At 32.4% G+C, this 9,185-nt stretch overlaps 1 pseudogene; it reads left to right on the top strand.

The window, feature by feature from the left end:
• Positions 1–303: 303 nt before the first annotated feature.
• On the top strand, positions 304–2,279 carry LOC107925580 (UPF0051 protein ABCI8, chloroplastic-like; annotated as a pseudogene).
• The last annotated feature ends 6,906 nt before the right edge of the window (positions 2,280–9,185 follow it).

Below are 9,185 nucleotides of genomic sequence, written 5' to 3'. Positions count from 1 at the left end.
ATTCCTGTTTTCTTTTTTTTGTTGTTGGATTTCTACTTTCAACAAAATGGGTTTTTTTGTTGGATTTCTATTTTCTAGTTTTTGGAAAGCATTGGTTTTTTTTTAGCACATGCAAAGCATTATTCTTGGTTCTTGTATTTGGCAGTAGGGATAAATTAACTTTGTGGTTGGCAGTAGCCATGTTATTATGTATTCTTTGAATTTAAGAACTATACCTTGATGTTTTAGGGACAAAGCTTCTAATGGGTGCCTTTTCCTGGTAATTGGTGTGCTTAGTGAGATTGGTTCTGGCTTGGGATAGATATGATCAAGGTGATTATTATATCAATTATTATTTGGGAATATCTTTATTTGTTATATGCATCACATAGAAAGTCTTAAAGGACGACTGTTGGGGTCGTCTTTAAATCTATTAGAGACAAGTTTTAGAATTTAAAGGATGATTTTAATTGTTCCCAAAGCTACTAAAATCCTGATGAGGACTTTAATGTGATTTTATTTCAATGTTTCAGGTTATTATCTTTCTCATGCAATGGCTTCTGTTGATGGTGTTATCTACAGTTCACGATATTGAACTCATTCACTTTCAGAATCAACAAAACCATCAAGTCTGTCTCACTCAAAACTGGTAACCTTAAAGAACTCTTAACAAGTTTAGTTTCTGTCATTCTGTAAAAGCAAATGTTGATAGTGGTTGTTGTGAAAATCAGGAATTGTTGAAAGACCAACGTGATTATAAGCGGGGTTCTGTGTCAGATATTGAATCCTTTTCAATACCTAAAGGACTTTCAGAAGAAACTATTAGAGTGATTTCTTCAATGAAAAAAGAACCATGTTGGATGCTTTAGGCTGTCTTGTCATAAGTTCCGTAGTTTAAAAGAGCCTAGGTGGTCTGATAATCAATACCCGCCCCCCCTTTGATTTACAAGATTTGTATTACTATTCAGAACCTAAGTTCATAAAAACTCCAAACTTGCAACAACAGGATCGTTTGTTCAGAGATTTTCATAGATTAGGTATCCCTTTGAATGACAATAGAGGAGCTTTTATGTCGTAGTAGATAGTATTTCCATTACCACAACTCAAAAGCAACTATTAGAAAAAGCTGGGGTGATATTTTGTTTGATTTCAGTGGCAATTAGAAAGTATCCGGATTTAGTCTGAAATTATGTAGGGAAACTAGTTTATTAAGCAGCTTTGAATTCTGCAGTCTTTTCTGATGGGTCCTTTTGTTATATACCTAAAGACACAAAGTGTCCATTACCACTCAACTCTTTATTCTCGGATTAACGCCCTTGAAAGCGGGCAATTTGAGAGGACACTTATCATTGCTGATGAGACAAGTGTTGTAGAATATGTAGAGGCATGTACAGCTCCACAATCTAGGAAAAACCAACTTCATGCTGCTGTGGGTTGAGTTATATTGTGCTGAGGATGCAGTGATTAAGTACTCCACCGTACAGATTTGGTATGCTGGCAATTCGGAAGGCAAAGGAGTGGTTTATAACTTTGTGACAAAAAGGGGACTTTGTTCCTGGCCTTGCTCAAGTATTTCTTGGGCCCAAGTTGAGACAGGGTCAGCCATCACATGGAAATATCCTAGTGTTGTTTTAGAGGGTGATGGATCAGTAGGGGAGTTTTACTCTGTAGGCAGACACAGGATCCAAGATGATTCACATGGGAAAGAATACAAGAAGCAGGGTCACGTCGAAAGGTATTTCAGCTGGAAATTCAAGGATTTGTTATAGAGGCCTTGTTCAGGTTTTGTCAGAGGGCAACAACGCTTCGAAACTCCTCACAATGTGGCTCGTTGCTTATCAGTGACAATGCTGCTGCCAACACCTCCCCTTACATTGAGGCATTAAATTCCCAATTTTTGTCTTCCTGCTACTTCGTTTTTTATGTTAACTTGTTAATATTCTATTCTTATTAATCCCCTTGTAGGTGAAGAACCCATCAGCTAGTGTTGAACATGAAGCCAGAACCTCTAAAACTGGTGCAGATATGCTACTTTCAACAAAGGGGAATTGGTCCATAGAAAGCTATGGCAGCAATGATCTCTGGATATTGTGAAGATGTCTTCAATAAACTTCCATACGAATCTAGCAAGGATGCAAAGCAGATCTTAAGTTGGAATTTTGGTGGATCCATTGGTTAGGCATTAAATGTCTTCTACTAAAATCGAGAAACCCATCTTTCATACAAGATTGTAAGAAGCCTCTTATATTATTTATGTAAGTTTGCAATTTAGTGAAAGTCTTTCTTTCAAGTTAGTAGTACATATTTGAAAATCGAAAGTCAACTTAGTACTTGACTAATAGAGTTAAAATATATTGATGTAGTATTGACCATCGATAGCAAGATAACAATTTGATAATTTCCCTAACAATTAAGCAATTTCAATTCTCTCAATAATTACAATAGCAATACAATTTTAATAGTTTAATTGAATAGCATTATGTTAACCAAATTAATCTGTTTATTAAGTCATTTCTTTTGCCTAAGTAACTCTAGTAGGGAAAACCTTTGAACACACAAGTTTCCAATCGAACTACCATAATCAATTAATAAGGAATGGCACAAATAGTAACAATGGCAATACTCTCGTACACAATAAACGCAACTTTACAATGCCAACCAAAACATCAAATGTGTGAAACGTAGCAAAAACAATACTTCTAGATGTTCAATGTTGTTCATGCAATATACAATGAAAATAATGAGATCTTTACATTCTACAACATGTCAATTATATCCTACAAATTCCGACTAAATTTACTGAGCATTTTACTTATTAGCAATTAAACAATTTGACAATAGAATTTCAATGTAAGCAATTAAGTTAAACTAACATATCACAAGGTAATTTAAAAATGAAAAGAATCACAAAACCGAATTTTTTAAGCATTTAATGCTTAGGAACGTTCATTCATTTTGTACAATCCCTTTTGTCTTTCGCTATTGACGACTTAGTAGTTAAGATTTTAGTGAAAAAATTAGTTAAAATTTTAGAAATAAAATTACTCTTAAGATTTTAGTTAAACTTTTAGAAAAACTCAAGAAAAAAAAATTAAATATATATTTTAAAGAAATTTAAATTTAAAAACTTAAATTAAAAGTTGACTCAAGTTAATCAAGCATTGACCAGAGTTTGATTGACTTTGACCAACATCGAACGATGTTAATTGAGCATTAACCAGATATTGACCAGATTTCAATCAGTGTTAACTGATAATTGATTAAAATCTTGTTAATGCTTGATCAATGTCAGTCAACACATGTGAAAGTTGATCAAATTATAGTCAATTCCCCGTTAACTTTTAATTTGTGTTTAAATTTTTAAAATTTTTTAGAATATATATTTTTAATTTTTTTTAAAATTCTTAAATTTTAACAATTTTTTTAAACTTGATTGTTTAGAATATATATTTGTAATTTTCTAAAATTTTAATTATTTTTTTATATTTTTAGATATTTATATTTTATTAAATCTTAAAATATTTAAATATTTTTTAAATTCTTAAATATTTAAATAATTTTTATTTTTATAATTGTTCATAGAATTTGAATTTTTTTACAAATCTTAGACGGAATTCAAGAAATAAGAACTTGTAGCAGGTATACTATGCCGACAACACAGACCATTCCTCTTGGTTTTTTTAAACAGGCACTGCCTTTTAGCTACAAATACTTAGTTCAAGAAACTTCTGCAATTCTCAATAATATTGACATCTTTTGATCAGAGTTTTAACATTTTTGATGTGCAAGATCTATATATAGCAAGCACAGAGCATACTTTATTATAACTCTATGATTTAACTTATATATTCATCCCTGTCTAAAGGAAAATTTAGAGAGAAAGAAAGGAAATTTAGAAGGCCATGGATAAAAACACACTGATATTTTAGTAGATAGAAAACTTGATGATTCTACAAGATAGAAAACATCCCCTTTTATAGATGTAGGAGATAAGAAACAAACAAAATAGCTACACTACTAGAACATAATTATTAAAGCAAAAGCAAACATAAAGGACACAAACAACAGTGACGATTCTTAGTAGTACATGACACACTCAACAGTAAAGATTCCTAATAGTACATTTTTTGATATAAGGAAAAGCAAAAGCATGAGATTCTTTCTGAGTGCTTTAGCTATTGGCATTGGAATGAGGAAATTGTGCACTGTTAAGAGAGCTTTCACCGTTATCATCTTTACACATATCCTCATCTTCAGACTTATCTTCTTGTTCATCTTGGATCCTTCTCTTATTAAGATTGATTTGACTATAAGACCAAGGATAATCTTGAGACCATTCTGATAGATCTAGAATATTCTCATAGTATTCTTGGATTGCCTTCAAAATCTCTTTATGATAAAGTTTATATCGAACTGGCCAAGTATCCCATGGAGCAGTGACATCTGGAGGAGGCCATATTTCAAATGGAACAATCTTGTTAAGCTGGCAAAGGAACTTTTGGATTTCTCTATAATGAAAATCAGAATTTATGATATCATCAAGAAAAACCTTGTGTATCCAAGCAGTAGGAAAAGATCCTAGCTGAGTTGATTTTCCACATTGCATAAAGTATTGGGGCTTGTAAAAGATAATTATCAAGTAAACTCCCCACTTTTCATGATAAAACTGATTTATCATGTTTAGCCATTGTGGTAATGGATGAAACCAATTGAGGAAGGTGAAGAAATTCTGATGTTCTGGTTCAATATTTCCCCAACAGCCTTTGTGAGATAGTAAAAGAGATCAAGGACAAGGAATTGTATGGCAATAGGATGAAGATGTGTGAGATACCATAAGAACCATTTTATTTCTTCTAGTTGTTCAACAAACTCAAACTTGATTGGGTGTATGAATGGATAATTTGGATGAACACCCTAACTTTTAAAGACCTGAATCTGATATTGAAACATCATTTCTTTAGTCTTTTGGTGAAAGGTTTTTTGATGAACAAGATTCGTAGCTTCTGGCGGGAATTCTAGGTTGAGGTTAGGAGCAACAGGATAGGAGGTATGAAAGGTTGAGGATGAAGAGGCTGGTCTATACATCATTATAGATCTGGGCCAAAAAGTTCTTTTATAAGCAAAAATTTCTTTCTTAGGCCTGGAAAGAAAATCAGCAAGGATATTTTCCTTTCCTTTGATATATTTAGTATCTAAAGAGAATTTTGAAAACCATTCAGCCCATTTAAGAAGCTGAAGATGTGAAATTGTCTTTTGTTTGAACTTGAGCATTTGAGGGAAGGATGACATATCCATTTCAACAAGAAAATGATATCCTGCAAGATGAAATTCGAACTTTGAAATACCTTTTTTGACTGTTAGAATCTCTTTGAAAGTGGAATGATAATAGATTTCTGCTTCAGAAAATCTTCCACTTTTGAATCCACAAAGATGTTTTTTGCCTTATTTTTCTTCAAATAATATTACACTTTAGTATTTATCACTAGAGTCTGTCTGTAAAATTATTTTTCCATCAGAGGAAATATGAAGTGGAGGCAAATCTTGTAGCATTTCTTTTAGTTTTTATACTGCTATCCTCTAAAAAGATGACCATGTAGGAGGCTCTTTCTTAAGCATTTTTCTTAAAGGATTAATGTACTTAAAAACCTTAGGAGTAAAGTCTATAAGATAATTAACAATCCCTAAGAATTGTTGTACCTGTTTTTTAGATAGGTTTTCATCTAGAAACTTAATAAGTTCTTGTGAAATATGATGCCCTGGAGAGTGCTGTCCATCTTTTAGCTTTATCCCCAAAAATTCAATTTCTGGTTTATTTATTTGCATCTTCTTTCCTGAAAGCATTATCCGATATTTAAAAATAAGGGATTTGAATTCTTCTAAAAACCCAGCATGAGATTCTTCTTCTGGGTTATAGAGTAAAATATCATCAATGTAAATCAAAACATTTTCCATAAGGGGTTGGAAAATCTTTATCATTGCTTTCTAAAACAGAGAATGAGAGGTCTTTAATCCAAATGGCATAACTTTCCACTGAAAATGTTTGTTGGGATTGCAAAATCCCGTATTTACTCTATTATCAGGATGAATTCTTAATTACCAAAACCCTACCTTGAGATCAAACTTGGAAAATATTCTTGCTTTAGCCAAGCTAGAAAAAAAGAGAATTTCTATTTGGCAATGGAAACTTGTCATCTTGAAGGAAGTAATTAAGGGGTTAGTAATTAATAACCAGTCTTAATTTTCCTCTGATTTGTTCTGATCTCTTGTTTACATAAAAAGCTTCACATGCCCACTAGGAATTTGATAGTTCAATCAGATCTTGTTGTTGGAGTTGTTTCATTCTTGTTCTGCCAACAATAAATGTTTTGGATTCATTCCCATATGGCTGGATTTTGTAGGGTTGATGTCTTCATTTTTCTTGAACGGAAGGGTAATAAAAAATTCAGAATTTTTCCACAAAGAGTTTGGGCATTTGAGTAGAAATTCTAAATGAGAATATGCACAAGATCTTTTTTTTAGCTCTTGGATGGTTTGTAGGATTTCCTGACTGGATAGGAAAAAGCTTGGGTGTAGAAACAAAAATTTGAAATAGATTTTTGAAACGAACTCCATCAGGAAGGATTCTCAAGTATTAGGCTTTTGTGTAGAGGTCAAAACCTACTACAATATCTTTTCCTGGGAGTTTTGAACCCAAAACTGTATTCCTAACACTACATCCTGGAAATAGTGATGGGTTTACTGATCAAATGAGTAGCAAAAAGATGATCTGCAGCAGAATTGAAATATCTAACATGTGCTTTCCACCAGTCTAGAGGTAACACATCTGGATTCATGATTGTTTCAGCTGTTCTAGTATCTATAAAGACAATTATAGTAATAGATTTACTATATTTGTCTAAATAGATTTTCACAGTAATATAAGGGACAGGCACAATGCTGCAATGGTTTTTCTGAACTTGAGCTTGTAGCTTAAGAACATCTAAGTAATCTAATTTTGAATCTAAAATTTTATCAGAATGAACAAGAATAGCACAAATAGTTCTGTCTGAAGTTTTATCTTCAATAGAGCGAACAAACTCTATATCATCTTCCTTTTGAATCTTTATTCCTGATTGTTGGATCATCTGGGCAATCTTTTTTGCTCTTTTCTTGCTCTTTGGACAGTCTTTAAAAAATGTCTTTTTTTATTGCAGGTATAGTATCGGTCAGACTTTGCTGTTGATAGTCGCTTCTTTCTGAGATATCTCCATTATGGTTTTTTTCTTCTTTTCCATCTTGAAGAAGTTGTGTTCTTTAAAAAAATATTTTTTAAAATGCTTATTTTTCTTAGAATGACAATCACAAAGCTAGTCTTTAGAGCATTTGTATTTCAGATGAGATTCATCACATGATCAATCAATTCTTTTATCACCATAAAGATAATCTTTGAATATTTTCCTCCTGTTGCAAATATCTTCCAAAGCAATAAATACTTCCTGTTGAATTTCTCCGACTATTAATTGAAGTATGTCTCTATTTTGTCTTTGAAGAGCTTGATTAACTGCAACCTGGAGAGGATCTGGAAAAGAGGAGAGAACTACTAGCTTCAGATTTGAATTTAGGCCTAAAACACAAAATAATTTAGTCATTATTTTAAAGTGCTTTGCCAAATCTCTTTTTCTATATGAACAACACTTTCTTTTGTAAAACTCTCGTCTTTTGAGGGTTAGGAGATCATTTGGATTGCCCATAAAGTGATGATGAATAATTCAAATTAGCTGGGCAAGATCTTGAAGAACCATAAATTGCATTTGAGATTGTTAACTAATAGAATTCCACCAATCTTGTAGCATTCCAGTAAATCTGGATACAAACTCCATGATGATATTAGAATTACTTTCTTCAGTAAGCTTGCGAGTTTCAAGCCAAGAATGAAATTCTTGAATTCTATCTGGCAATTTTTCTTGTGGAATATCATTAAGGGTAAAAGTGGTTCTTCCAATAGAAGGTTTTGGTGTAGAACATTTATTATGATGAAGATGATTCTGGCACTTTTGGCATTTCTTCATCATCTGATTGTTCTACTTTTGGATGAGTTTGTAAAACCTTTGAAAGGTTTTCATCTTTAGATTGACTTTCTGATGATAGCTCTGATGATTAGCTAGAATCAAACAAATCACTATTAGTATCTGATTGTTGTTTTTGAAGCTGTAAAGCTGAAATCTTTAGAATCACAGATTCTTTATAATCATTTAAGAAATTTGTCAAAGGATTTTGATTTTGTTGTATCATCAGAGACTTAGAAGCTTGTTTTGGATGAGGTGACTTTGGAGGTGAATTATCAATAATTGGCCTTTTGCCAAGTTTGATTTTTTCTTCTTTCTCAGCTATTTCAGATTTTTCAGTAGCTTTTTTCTTTTTCTTTTCAGCTTCTCTTCTTTTAATTTCCAGAAATACTTCATAAATACTTGGCTTGGTTCTTTCTGGGAATTTTGGGAAGTAAATACGAACTCCTTCAGCTGGAAGAGGATTTTTTTGTCGAATTGAAGGAAATAGCTCCACTATTTCTAATCTTGGAGATGGTGCTGGAATTTTCCCAGTTTCTTGGAGTGTCTTGATTTGTTCTTTGAGATTCTGAATTTATTTTTCTCTTTGCGCCAAATGAGAAAAAAAATCTTGACCTGGTGCTGCTGGTTCTTTTGCCATAGCATATATCCTTTTTTTGCAACAGGTTGATTAGCTCTTTCACCATTTCCATGTTGTCATCAACTTTAGCTTCAACAACTGAAATTTTTGAATCAATCTTTTTTAATGCATGATTCTGAGCCAAAGCATTCTCAGTTTGCCAGTTGAGAGTGGCTTCTGCAACACTTATCTTTGCAGGTGCATTAGAAGGGGATTTTTGGTACATGAGTGTAATTTTTCTCAGTGTATTCATCAAAATAAGGAAACTCCTTGTCATATGATGTTTTTTAGTAGGTTGCAACATACATACAACAAGAGTTATTTTTTGTTCAGGCAAAGGATTTTTCTGAACCCATTTGTTGATACTTTTATAACATGGCTGAGAAAATGGTTTTGGTTTTCTTTGAAAATTAGTATTTTGTGGTTTAGGTGGCTTTTGATTTTGAAGAGGGGGTTTGCAAGGTTCTAAAGAAACCTTTTGAATTGGTGATAGTAGATTTGCTGAATAATCTACAAGGTAAATAAATTTACCATTATCCTTA

The sequence above is a fragment of the Gossypium hirsutum genome, chromosome A01 (genome assembly GCF_007990345.1).
Source record: "Gossypium hirsutum isolate 1008001.06 chromosome A01, Gossypium_hirsutum_v2.1, whole genome shotgun sequence".
In the NCBI taxonomy this organism is placed as follows: Eukaryota; Viridiplantae; Streptophyta; class Magnoliopsida; order Malvales; family Malvaceae; genus Gossypium; species Gossypium hirsutum.
Note: the sequence above shows the minus strand (reverse complement) of the source record. Positions and strands in the feature narration are given on the sequence as shown.